The sequence below is a fragment of the Anabrus simplex genome, chromosome 13 (assembly GCF_040414725.1).
Source record: "Anabrus simplex isolate iqAnaSimp1 chromosome 13, ASM4041472v1, whole genome shotgun sequence".
In the NCBI taxonomy this organism is placed as follows: domain Eukaryota; kingdom Metazoa; phylum Arthropoda; class Insecta; order Orthoptera; family Tettigoniidae; genus Anabrus; species Anabrus simplex.
The window spans coordinates 54,012,492-54,026,784 of NC_090277.1; the positions used below are offsets into that span (position 1 = coordinate 54,012,492).

General features: G+C 40.8%; 1 protein-coding gene and 1 pseudogene across 2 annotated transcripts in view; one reads left to right on the forward strand and one right to left on the reverse strand.

The window, feature by feature from the left end:
• The window catches only part of LOC136884695 (uncharacterized), a 348,446-nt gene that overhangs the window by 262,536 nt on the left and 71,617 nt on the right, over positions 1-14,293 (forward strand). The gene's annotated exons all lie outside the window — the stretch shown is intronic.
• On the reverse strand, positions 1,819-1,937 carry LOC136885149 (5S ribosomal RNA; annotated as a pseudogene).

Sequence of the window (14,293 nt, forward strand, 5' to 3'; positions counted from 1 at the left end):
AAGAAGGAATGGATCAGATGTGGGCGAAGAGGAAGAAGGAACATAGCGATGGCTTACTTCTAAAATCTCGTATGTCCCAATGCGCTTCCTGTTTATTATTCTCCTTAAGATTGGTCACGCCCACCAGCCACACATTTATATGTAGTCCATAAGAAAATTTTCGTTGTGTTCATTTTCGTATGCTAATGTGTAATGGCAAATGGACCTCACCATACCGTATTGTAGGTATGATGCTTGGCTGGCGAATTTACGCACTCCTATAGTACATTGCAGTTAAAGATCATTAGCATAAGAAAATGAACCCAACGAAAATTGTTGTGATGGGATGCATATCCATGTGTGGTTAGTACACACGACCAGTCTTAATGGAAATAATGGACAGGAAGAGCATTGGGAGATACGAGGTTTTATAAGTAAGCCATCGATAGCAAGAATTAAATTATTGATTTACGTGCTCTGTCAAAATGCTATTCGATTAATTAAATAAATAAATCCCACGGAAAATTACTTTCCAAAGGTTTGGTTCCAACAGAGTAGACCTCGACGTTCGAACATTAGCCATGAATTATGGGAGGGAGACTTGAAGGAAGGTTACATTCAACCTGGTCCGTGCCAATCCAAAAAATACTGCACCCATCAAGAAGTACGAGAATGGGTCCAATAAAAAGTTCTCTGTGATTTACAGCCCATCTCATTGGTAGCCATTAAAACAAGTCAGCGGTACACAATTAGAGTTTTTTAACAGCCTGATTGTACTCCTTAACAACTCCTTGCTTTTATCGCGCTCCAATCTGGAGGTTATTCTCCTGGAGTGGTCACGGGCCAACTTAACAATTGCTTTCTGTCCCCCCGGGGCCGTGCAAAAGCAAATTGACTATGAATGAATGAAGTCGGCTTCTTGAATAAAAGATGTTCATTAGCATAACTTGCGCATGCGCTAAATAACCATCCATGTTGGAGAGGCTGTGTTGGTCTTCACGGTCTGACGCTGCATAAAAGAGGATTGTTGAGTTCTAGGTAATAATTTATAGTAAGAGTTTACAGCGTGTCCATAAAGTAACTGTCAAGTAGGAACTTGACACGTTATGAAATAATAAATACTGTTACTAATCATAATTGTTATTAATTTATATTCCACAGCGCACTTCAGAGTTTATACTCTATCGTCAAGTAGTGAAACTGTGACATACAATTGTTGCTCCATTTGATACAGATTTTTTTTTAAATATTATTAGAGACCAGAATTTTAGGCAGTAGAATGTAAATTACTGAAGCGGGAAACAAGTATAGTCTACCCTACACAATGGTTATGCTGTGAGTTCTGCATAACCTGAGGGGTACGACGCACCATAACCGCCTATAATTTATGTTACTCTTGCTACATAACGGAACAATGGGCTAGACTACACTTCCCAAATTAGTTGGCATTCTGACCTATTACTCAGTCTTCCATCACGGCTATAAGAAACAAATATAACCTACACCCACTGGTCTCCATAAAACCTAACCGCATGGATCTACAGCCCTTAAAGGGCCTTGGCCTACCAAGCGACCGCCAGCGAAGGCCTGCAGATTACGAGGTGTCATGTGGTCAGCACGATGAATCCTCTCGGCCGTTATTCTTGGCTTTGTAGACTGGGGCCGCTATCTCACCGTCAGATAGCTCCTCAATTCTAAACACGTAGGCTGGTTGGACCTCGAACCAGCCCTCTGGTCCAGGTAAAAATCCCTGACCTGGCCGGGAATCGAATCCTGGGCCTCCGGGTAAGAGGCAGGCACGTTACCCCTACACCACGGCGCCGGCATAAAAGGGAATTGAGCCAACGGCACGTGGTGCTCCCAAGCGGTCATCCACCCAAGTACTGACCACGCCCAATGTTGCTTAACTGCACTGATCGGTCGAGAACCGGTGTATTCAACATGGTATGGCCGTTGGCACCCACTGGTCTCAAACGTTAGGGATTTAATCTTATCCATCAACTTGCATATCTGTTTTAGTTGGGTAATAGGTCATGCTGGAACTCTTGGAAATGAGAGGGCGGACATGTTATCTAGATTCTCAGCTCGATGGGATACAGATTTCAGCTTCTCCACGTGTCGCGTATCTCATGTGAAGAAGATATTTAGCAGTGGAAGAGAGTTGGAACTCTGTATGGACAAATAGCATGAAGGGACATGTCACGCTGGAGTTGTTCTTTCCAACCTTTCATCAACGTTTAACTTCAGAATTATTCGAACCCAATTTTATGCTTGCACAGTTTATTACTGGACATTGAGAATTTAGAAGTTATGTTTAACGGTTTAAAATCAAATCATTAGAGAGATACCTTTTGTAAGTACCAGACAGTAGCTCATTTAATTTTCTGTTGTCCACTACATGCTATCAACAGGATCACCTTGTTAGGACACGTGAGTTAACGGAATGTAAACTTTTCGACGCCTGTTTCAACCTTTACCCGTTCCTTAGGAAATGTTTTAACTCATTGTAACTTTCTTTGCAGTATTTCGTTTACTAGGTAATTGTGCTAGGTATTGTGCTAGGTATTGCACTAGGTAATTGTGCTAGGTTTTGTGCTAGTATTGTGCTAGATAATTGTGCTAGGTATTTGTGCTAGTAATGTGCTAGGTAATTGTGCTAGTATTGTGCTAGATAATTGTGCTAGGTATTGTGCTAGGAATTGTGCTAGTATTGTGCTATATATTGTGCTAGGTGATTGTGCTAGTATTGTTCTAGGAATTGTGCTAGGTAATTGTGCTAGTATTGTGCTATATATTGTGCTAGGTAATTGTGCTAGTTTTGTGCTAGGTATTGTGCTACTATTGTGCTAGGTATTGTGCTAATATTTTGCTAGTATTGTGCTAGGTATTATGCTATATATTGTGCTAGGTATTGTGTTAGATATTGTGCTGGGTATTGTGCTAGGTAATTGTGCTAGTATTGTATTAGATATTGTGCTGGGTATTGTGCTAGGTAATTGTGCCAGTATTGCTAGTTGCCTTTTGTCGCACTGACACAGATAGGTTTTATAACCTTAACATAGTTTTAGGTAAACTAAGGCTATCTTCCTTGGAGAATAAATAATAATAATAATAATAATAATAATAATAATAATAATAATAATAATCTATAATTGACTAAAAATCCGGGCTCTAAATATTATGTCCGCCTGTGTGGTGTAGTGGTTAGTGTAATTAGCTGCCATCCCCGGATACCCGAGTTTGATTCCCGGCTCTGCCACGAAATTTGAAAATTGGTACGGGGTCCACTCAGGCTCTGGAGGTCAAATGAGTAGAGGTGGGTTCGATTTCCGCCTTAGCAATCCTGGAGGTGGTTTTCCATGGTTTCCCACTTCTCCTCCAGGCAAATGCCGGGATGGTACCTAGCTTAACGCCACGGCCGCTTCCTTTCCTCTTCCTTGTCTATCCCTTCCAATATCCCCCCCCCGTAAGGCCCATGTTCAGCATAGCAGGTGAGGCCGGCTGTCCGAGGTACTGGTCCTCCTCCCCAGTTGTATGCCCCGACTCAGAGTCTGAAACTCCAGGACACTGCCCCTTGAGGCGGTAGAGGTGGGATCCCTCGCTGAGTCCGCGGGAAAAACCAACCCTGGAGGGTAAGCAGATTAAGAAAGAAAGAAAGAAAGAAAGGGGCTACGTACATTATGAACTTACTTAACTAAAATATTCGTATTTCGTACGAGCAAAGATTAAAGTGGTGTTTGCAAAATGAAATATGAATCTTAAACCTACATAATATTAAAAAGATAGAAACACAGAATATAAATATAATACAATGACGATGATAATGAAACTGGCTGAACAAATAAACCACAGCCCACAGCAGTTTTCAAATATGGATTAGCACGCTTAGTACTCTGAACAGTAGAACTGTATCCTCCAAACGCTTTCCGCAGAATGGCGCGCTTATTCTTCAATTGTCCTGTTAACGAACGAACGAGTTTACCCGAATGATGACGAACATGACTTCACGTGACCCCTACTTGCTCGCGAAATGAGTAGCGCATTCATTAGTGAAGGCGACCACAGCCCAAAACACAAAAGTGTTGAATTTTCTCGAAAACCTTTCGAGTTACAAAGAAAATACATATGGCGTTTCTTATAGAAAGTTGAATTTCAGGGCCACTTGTTGCACTTCACTTTCTGATAGGGCCAACCGCTTACCTGTTATTCTACTTGATGTAGGGTAAAAATTACCGAAATTTGAGACATACCCCTGTAAAATCCCCCACTAGTTCGAAACGGTAAAATTTATCAAAATCAAAAATATCTCTGAATTGACTGGGGATTTCGAGGTAGATCAATACCAAATTTCACCTCAATCGGTCTAGCAGTTTTTAATTCTATCCGTAACAAACAGTCTCATTTTTATTAATACTACAGATTACATCTGTGTTGGGTAAACTATTGGTGTGTGTCGTCTCAGGAATATACAGTAGAAGATAAAGCTTAATGCTGATTTTAAATATTTCTCTTCGATTTTACCATTCAGCACGTAAAGGAGGATCTATTAATTGATGCCTGTAAATTCCTAGAGTTTCTAAAATGTTCAGTTTTATCCCTTTTGGATTTGTGTATAAACCAGCATGTTGTATATTTGATACTTCATGGACTGTGTCATGTAGATGTGCTGCAACTGCTGATTTTTCTTGATGTTTGATCTTGAAATCTGATGTCAAATCTTCCAGTTGCTCCAGTGTAAAAGAATTGGCAGCGTTTACAGGTGATTGTATATACACCAGTCTGTATAGATTGAGCGTGCTAGAATCTGACCCATTGAACCCCGTTCTACTATTCGGTCCGCCAAGCAAGTGGTTGTGCGATTTGAGTCAGGAGATAGTCGGTTCGAACCCTACTGCTGACAGCCCTGAAGATGGTTTTCCGTGGTTTCCCATTTTCTCGCCAGCCTTAATTAAAGCTACGATCGCTTCCTTCCCACTCCAGGGTTTTTCCTATCCCATCGTCGCCATGAGATCTATCTGTGTCGGTGCCATGTGAAGCAAATTGTAAAAATTAAAAACTCCTCAATCCAGAATTGAACTCTATGAAGTGGCCGGAAAACGAACCCAAGGCCTTGGAATAAGAGACAGGCACGCTACGTCTACACCACAGGGACGGATAATAAAATAATAAATAACAAAACAAACAAAAAGGATCAAACATTAAGGTAGCAAGGAAGAAATAAAATCTATTAAAATAGAAACAAAACAAAATAACTATGCAAATAATTAAAAAACACAAAGTCGCAACTCTATTATTATTATTATTATTATTATTATTATTATTATTATTATTATTATTATTATTGTTATTATTATTATTGTTATTATTATTATGAGATTAGTACGGTATTATATTTACGAGCAGCCTCCGTGGCTCAGGCGGCAGCGCGCTGGCCTCTCACCGCTGGGTTCGGTGGTTCAAATCCCGGTCACTCCATGCGAGATTTGTGCTGGACAAAGCGGAGGCGGGACAGGTTTTCCTCCGGGTACTCCGCTTTTCCCTTTCGTCTTTCATTGCAGCAACACTCTCCACTATCATTTCATTTCATCTGTCAGTCATTAATCATTGCTCCAGAGGAGTGCAACAGGCTTCGGCGGCCGGCACAATTCCTATCCTCGCCGCTAGATGGAGGCTTCATTCATTCCATTTCTGACCCCGTCGAATGACTGGAAACAGGCTGTGGATTTTCATTATACTCACGAGTTCTAGAATGTCTTACATTTTCTCACAATTCATGAGCCGTAACATTCTTTTGTGGATACAATTATTTATCTTCCACCGTGAGAGTTGGCCGTGCGGTTAGGGAGATAGTGGGTTCTAATCCCACTGTCGGCAGCCCTGAGGATGGTTTTCCGTGGTTTCCCATTTTCACACCAGGCAAATGCTGGGGCTGTACCTTAATTAAGGCCACGGCCGCTTCCTTCCAACTCCTAACCCTTTCCTATCCCACCGTCGCCATAAGACATATCTGTGACGATACGACGTAAGGCCACTAGCAAAAAAATATTTTTTTTCTTCCGATTTATCAGAACTCCTTTATCTCCCCTGTGGGTAGAGTCAAAGGAAGGATTTATTTATTTATTTATTTATTTATTTATTTATTTATTTATTTATTTATTTATTTATTTATTTATTTATTTATTTATTTATTTATTTATTCCTGTTTAACGTCGCACTAACACATCGAAGGTTTTCGGCTACGGAGGGATGGGAAAGGGATAAGACAGAAGGTACCGGCCGTGGCCTTATTAAGGTACAGCCCCAGAATTTGCCTCCAAAATTAGGGGATAGGATAATTCTATTATATTATATTCTATTCTACGTCGCACTTCAACGTGCATGGACGCGTGGTAACTGCCAGTAAGAAATATATTTCTGAAGATATTTCTATTACATGCTTTCCTTGTGACTCCTCCTGTAGTTAAACTTGACCTCTGAGGTATCCTGATGTCCAAGGAGAGTAGGAACATTTCTGGTTCCTCCTACGAATTAATTTCAACAGTGCCGCCAGGCTCAGCCGTATCAAAATCTCCAAGTACCTAATGAGATGCAGGCAGGCAGTTCTAACACACGCAAACACCTCATATACACGTAACTTACTATATGATCTAACCTATGTATTCTATCTTGTCCTGGGTCAAGAGGTCTTTCCAAGACTGACCTTCGGCTCTGCAATTTACTGGTGGTCAGGCCAATAAAGTCGACATGTGAATGTGTGAGTGGTCGTAATTAAAGCTACACAATATTGTTGTTGTTTATCACCCGGCAGGCAGTGAACAGCGATCGCTGTCTAAATGAGTGATTTGTAACCTGAGACCGCATTACGGCGTGTTGCGGCCTCTTTCATTATTCTTTCACACTAAAAATAACTTGTAAAATATAAACAACTTTTGAGATCTTCCGTATACCTTATACGTAATATAATAACAATCATAATAATAATAATAATAATAATAATAATAATAATAATGCACCGAACAGGTTAACTCACTGAGGCCAGTTATGGCTGTTAGCTTTCTACTCGGGAGACAGATGGTGGGTTCGAATCCCCAGTCGGTCATCCTCGAAATAATTGTTGGTAGTTTCTCATTTCCAGGTGCAGGAAAATGTTATGATTGTACCTTTCTCAACACGACCGCAGCTTCCTTCCCATTCCTAGCTCGTACAGTTACACCTACAGGCAACTCCCTCACACAGCGGTACATGTAGCTCATCCCCATAGGATGTACCGGGAAAAGTACCTACGAAACTGGCGAGAAGAACATGTCCTCGGACCCTCCCGGCACTAGAAAGCCATACGCTATTATTATTCGCCATACTGGGCGACTATGGAATTAAAGGTAGATTATTAAAATCGATCGAAGGCATTTATGTTGATAACTGGGCTTCAGTGGGAATCGGTGGTAGAACGAGTTCTTGGTTCAGGGTACTTACAGGGGTTAGACAAGGCTGTAATCTTTCACCTTTGCTGTTCGTAGTTTACATGGATCATCCGCTGAAAGGTATAAAATGGCCGGGAGGGATTTAGTTAGGTGGAAATGTAGTAAGCAGTCTGGCCTATGCTGACGACTTGGTCTTAATGGCAGATTGTCGCGAAAGCCTGCAGTCTAATATCTTGGAGCTTGAAAATAGGTGCAATGAGTATGGTATGAAAATTAGCCTTTCGAAGACCAAATTGGTGTCAGTAGGTAAGAAATTCAACAGAATTGAATGTCAGATTGGTGATACAAAGCTAGAGCATGTCGATAATTTCAAGTATTTAGGTTGTGTGTTCTCCCAGGATGGTAATACACACTAGTAAGGGAGAGTGAATCAAGGTGTAGTAAAGCTAATGCAGTGAGCTCGCAGTTGCGATCAACAGTATTCAGTAAGAAGGAAGTCAGCTCCCAGACAAAACTATCTTTACATCGGTCTGTTTTCTGTTTACGGGAGCGAAAGCTGGGTGGGTTCAGGATATCTTATTCATAAGTTAGAAGTAACAGACATGAAAATGATTGCTGGTACAAACAGGTGGGAACAATGGCAGGAGGGTACTCGGAATGAGGATATAAATGCTAAGTTAGGAATGAACTCGATGGATAAAGCTGTAAGCATAAACCAGCTTCGGTGGTGGGATCATGTGAGGCGGATGGAGGAGGATAAGTTACCTAGGAGAATAATGCACTCTGTTATGGAGGGTAAGAGAAGTATAGGGAGACTAAGACGACGATGGTTAGACTCAGTTTCTAACGATTTAAAGATAAGAGGTATAGAACTAAATGAGACTACATCACTAGTTGCAAATAGAGGATTGTGGCGACGTTTAGTAAATTCACAGAGGCTTGCAGACTAAACGCAGAAAGGCAAAAAAAGACAAAGTCACCTCCGTACAGGCCGTGAAGGCCCTTGGAGGAGTGGAAGGTAAAGGGTTCCACCATTGTTAACCGCGGCACGTGATGGGGTAAAGTGGTTAGCTCTACGCCCGGCCGCCTTTGCCCCCAGGAATTAACCTGGTACTCATTTTTGTGTAGGCTGAGTGAACCTCAGGGCCATATGCACCTCCGGAAGTGGAAATCTCGTTTGTTAAATTTTACGACTTCCTGACGGTGATTCGAGCCCACGTCCTTCCGGGCGAACCGACCACGCCTTTACCGCCTCGGCCAGGCAGCCTCTGAAAGGCATAACAGTTTTTAATGAAAATGTAATGTATTATTATTATTATTATTATTATTTCTTCCTTCGTTTCGGCCGTCTATGGACCACGTTTGCCCATATTTGTGGTAGTTTAGCCTTCTCTGCCTTCACTCTTTGTATATTTACATTATTTCTCCTACTTCCTTCTTTCCTCCTGTATAAGACTTCACTTTCCTCACTAGTCTTTCCCCAGTCTTCTGAAAAAAAAACCGCGGAAGTTTTTGATGAGTTATCTAAATCGATTTCTGACCATGATATAATCTTCGGGAAACCCCATCTTCGTCCACTCCAACCTCACTTCTCTGTTGCTGCCATCCTCAACAAGTGTTCATAGAACTGTAACCTCTTCATCACCAGTTCAACCACTCCTTCTGTTCTTTGTTAGACTTGAGTCTCCTCATTATGTTTTTACATTAGGACCTAGAATCCTTAGCATTTTTCTTTCTCTTCTCCGGATATCTCCGAGACCAGTTTATATTATTATTATTATTATTATTATTATTATTATTATTATTATTATTATTATTATTATTATTTCTCCCACTCCTTCTCTGCCACTAGCCATCTGTTCCAGTGCCATGTTATGTACAATTCAATGAACATTAGTGAATCAATAATTTTCGGAGAAGTGAGATGCAGCATCTCTGTTAGCGCCGCGCCGTGACCTCATCCGGGAATTGGCCATTAACTCCGCGCCTATGACATCACTCCTGCTATGCGGCTTCTCTCCGGAGGTCAGCCAATTATAATAATATTATACGGTTCCTAAGGTCCGGAAAATTACTATTTACCTCGCACCTCGTCCATCCAGCGAGATGACACTCATATAATTACGTTTATAAACACTAATATTGTCTACAATTCAGCTCCTCGCTTGGCATAATGTTGAGATCACGTTGCGAGCAATAGAGTCGTCTCACTATCGGGATGTTCTTGCACGAGCGTCCACCACGATAGCATAACAGCTCGCCTGAGCGGTTGACCCAGGTTCGAGGCCCAATTCGGATGAAATAACCAGGGACACTTCAAATTACTGTATTCTTCTCCTTCTTGCGTTAGGGCCTACTAGGGACCACGTTCCAATTTCAATTCTTCATCCTTTGTTGTTGTTTCTTCCTTTTCTTCCAATATTCCTTCATTGTTTCACTATGTTTCTTTTTTCTTTCTTCAGACCACTTTGTGCCGGTTTTCTTTGCCTCTCTCCCTTGGAATCCTTCCATCTTTAAAACTTTCTTCCGGAAAATGTATCTTTCTATTATTTTTTCTTCTCTGATATTGTTTCTTTCCAAATCTTTTTTGATCCCTTGAATCCAGCTGGTTGTTGACTTTTTCTTCCTATTTTTTCTTTCTTCCTTTCTTAATCTGCTTACCCTCCAGGGTTGGTCCTTCCCTCGGACTCAGCGAGGGATCCCACCTCTACCGCCTCAAGGGCAGAGTCCTGGAGCGGGAGACATTAGGTCGGGCTATACAACGGGGAAGAATGACCAGTACCCCGCCCAGGCGGCCTCACCTGCTATGCTGAACAGGGGCCTTGTGGGGGATGGGAAGATTGCAAGGGTCAGACAAGGAAGTGGGAAGGAAGTGGCCATGGCCTTAAGTTAGGTACCATCCCGGCAAATGCCTGAAGGAGAAGTGGGAAACCACGGAAAACCACTTTCAGGATGGCTGAGGTGGGAATCGAACCCACCTCTACTCAGTTGAACTCACGAGCCTGAGTGGACCCCGTTCGAGCCCTCGTACCACTCTTAAAATTTCGTGGCAGAGCCGGGAATCGAACCCGGGCCTTCGGTGGTGGCAGCTAATCACACTAACCACTACACCACAGAGGCGGACATTATTATTATTATTATTATTATTATTATTATTATTATTATTATTATTATTATTATTATTATTATTATCTTCCCATCTTCCAGCTGTAGCCTGCTAGGGACCACGAGACAATTACAATTCCTCAGTCTTGCATGTTTTCTGTTCCTTTCTTTCGAACACTCCTTCGTCCTTTCGCTGTGTATCTACCTTCTGTCCTCTGATCACTTTGTGCCAGTTTTCTTTCCCTATTTGTCTTGGAATCCTTCCATATTTAACACTTTATTTCTTTGATTTCTTCTTCTCTTGGTATCATTACATTCCAAATCTTTCTTGACCTCACAGATAAATTTGGTCGTGCGGTTAGGGTCGCGCAGCTGTGAGCTTGTATTCGGAAGACAATGTAGTTGGTTCGAACCCCACTGTTAATATCCCTGAAGATGGCTTACCGTGGCTTCCCATGTTTATCATCGGGCAAATTCTGGTGATGTGCCTTAATTAAGGCCATAGTTGCTTCCCGCCCACTCCGAGCCCTTTCCTATCCCATTGTCGCCATAAGACCTATCTGCGTCGGTGCGACGTGAAGCAACTTGTTAAAAAAGCATCGAATTATGCGACGGCTGTTTTTTCAACCTCCGATGGGCTATAAAAAAGATACATTGACATAACAAAATTATTTTATTTGTCACTAAAAGTTTAGTGGCTTCATACTTATCTTTCCACATAATCGCCAAAACGGTTTATAGATTTGTCGTATCTATAGATCTCCCTGATTTGGATGTCTTCTTGTGCGATTCTGAACAATTTCAGGTCGTCTTTTATTTTTCCGGTATATTTCGTAGTGCCTTTTTTTGCTTCATGCGAAGGATTTTTTCAATCTCCGATTGGCTATTAATAATACACATTGAAACAACAAAATGGTTTTATCACTAAAAGTTTAGTACTTTCATACTTATTTTTTCACATAATCGCCAAAACGATTTAGAGATTTGTCGTATCATGACACCAGCTTTCGGATGCTCTCTACACTGAAGTCTGCCACCAGAGAGATAGCGTTCGTTTGGACAGCCTCCTGCTCCATCAGCAAGCCATGTTTATGATCCCAAAAAACGGTAGTCATTGTTTTCCTGTTGTTCTGTCAGTTTAAACTTTTTTAGCTCGTTTGGAAAAGAAGGATGCATCCACTGCTTAGATTGTTCTTTGGTTCCTGGAGCGTCATACAGGACTCAAGTGTCATCGCCAGTAACGGTACACTTTTAAAACTCCTCCCCCTCAGTGTGGCAACGCTTGAGAAACATTACGGCTGACTCCATTCGCTGAATTGTATGATCGTCAGTCAAAATTGTTGGGACCCAACGTGAACAAAGTTTCCAGTATCCTAAGTGTTGAATCACAATTGTGTACAGAAAAGACCTTGAAAGGTCCGGGATTGCTGGAGAATGTTCACTGATCATAAACCTCCATTTGTGGTGGACAAACGAAGAACTTCAAGAGGCTGTTCAGAAGCACATTACCTCACTGGCGACAGACTTATTTGCAGAGGGCACCGGAAAGCTGGTGTCACGATACGACAAATCTCTAAACCGTTTTGGCGATTATGTGAAAAAATAAGTATGAAAGTACTAAACTTTCAGTGATAAAATAATTTTGTTGTTACGATGTGTATTTTTATAGCCAATCGGAGATTGAAAACATCCTTCGTATGAAGAAAAAAAAGGCACTACGAAATGTATCGGAAAAATAAAAGATGACCTTAAATTGTCCAGAATCGCACATGGAGGTCTTTAGATCGAAAACTGATAAATGGCTAGTTGATGAAGAGTACAAAGGCAGGGCAACGACTGGATCAGCCTATATACCAAAAAGAATAATGAAATAAATTTTGTCACAAAGAAAGCCGATAAACGCTTCTAATTACTTTCCAGAGTCCAAAATGGACTGATTCGTAAAATATCAAAAGAATAAAGTATAAATTACCAAATAATAAATGGCATTCAAATCATCAAGATTTCGGTTAAGGCCATTTTTAGCCCCGAAAATTTCAAATTTCTAATCAGATATGACATTTCATGCCTCCTTTAAATTTCTTGAACAGAAAATTTGTGTATTTTCATTTAATCTTTTTTCCTGACCTGTGTATAAAAGTGAAGTCCCTTACTCACTCGCTCGCTCATCACTAATTCTCACAACGCCTAAAATTATTTGCAAGTGTTTCTTATGAGCTAATTACGAAAAGAAATGTTCTTTTTCCGATATTCTGTATTACTAGGGTGAAATATGGTTAACTCCCCTAATTACAATACGTAATTCTCTCACTTCGCACAACATTTAAAAAACTGCAATTTGGCGTGCATGTTCCACATAAGCCATTTAGGAAATCTAACTTTGTTTTATTCTGACGTTTTGTGCATAGTGATGTTTGAAATTAACGGTATAATTAATTCCCAGAATTTCCACGGAACTATAGGGCTAAATGTGGTACAGAATTTTCTTATAAGGTGATTTGGAAAAGGAAAGATGTTCCAATGTGATATTTTGTTTCTAAAAGGGTAAAATTGGGGTAACGAGTCTAATCACAATGTCACCAATTTGCACACTTTCATCGAAGCTAGATTGATGGCATTTACCTCAGCTATCCCACAGAAGTAAATTAGGAAAAATAAAAATGTAAACTTCGTAACTTAAACAACATGTGGAAGAACATACAACGTCGTTTACAGAGAGGTTGTTACAAACGAAACGAATACCGTTCAACCGTGTTGTTCTTATGTATAACTTAAATGTTGAGTTACAACTACCCCAGGACTAATAATTTCGTCCTGCAATAGGCAAGGGGGTCTGCCGAAAGTAAGACTTCCCAGGCAGTGGATAAAGGGACCTACCAAAAATAATATTCCCCAGGCCATAGGCAAGAGGTCCTACCAAAAATAAAACTCTCCAATCAGTAGGAAACAGGACCTAACAATAATAAACTCCCCTTGAGAAATGATACATATTCACCTCCTCCTGGTGTTTCTCAAGTAGCGCTATAGCATGCTATTAACTTTGAAACAAAACTTGCTCATTTTCGTCCAACAATAACAAATCCACAGTTCTAGGCCTTCGAGCAAGCAACTCAATGTTGAAAACATCCTAGGGACATGAGGTACGAATTTTAAGTAAATCACCTTATAAGAAAATTCTGTACCACATTTAGTCCTATAGTTCCGTGGAAATTCTGGGAATTAATTATACCGTTAATTTCAAACATCACTATGCACAAAACGTCAGAATAAAACAAAGTTAGATTTCCTAAATGGCTTATGTGGAACATGCACGCCAAATTGCAGTTTTTTAAATGTTGTCATTTTCGTCGACTTTACAAAGGCGTATGACTCGGTAGACAGACCTACTCTTATGAAGATTTTGCAGGAACTAGGACTTGATGAGAAGACCCATAACCTAATCAAACAGACTTTAAGCAACACCAGGTCACGAGTAAAGTTCAGAGGAGTCATATCAGAAAGTTTTGAAATTAAATCAGGAGTGAGACAGGGAGATGGTCTGTCCCCTCTCCTCTTTAACTGTGCCTTGGAGAAAGTAATAAGAGAGTGGCGAAAGGAGTTAGCTAGAATGGAGATTCCAAGTGGCATTTATTTGGGACATAAGCGCAATGAGCTCAATGTTGACTGTCTGGCGTATGCCGATGATCTGGCCCTGATATCTAATTCAATAGAAACTTCAGTGAAACAACTAAATGTTCTCAGACAACAAGCAGCAAAGGTTGGGCTACATGTGTCTCTCGAAAAAACAC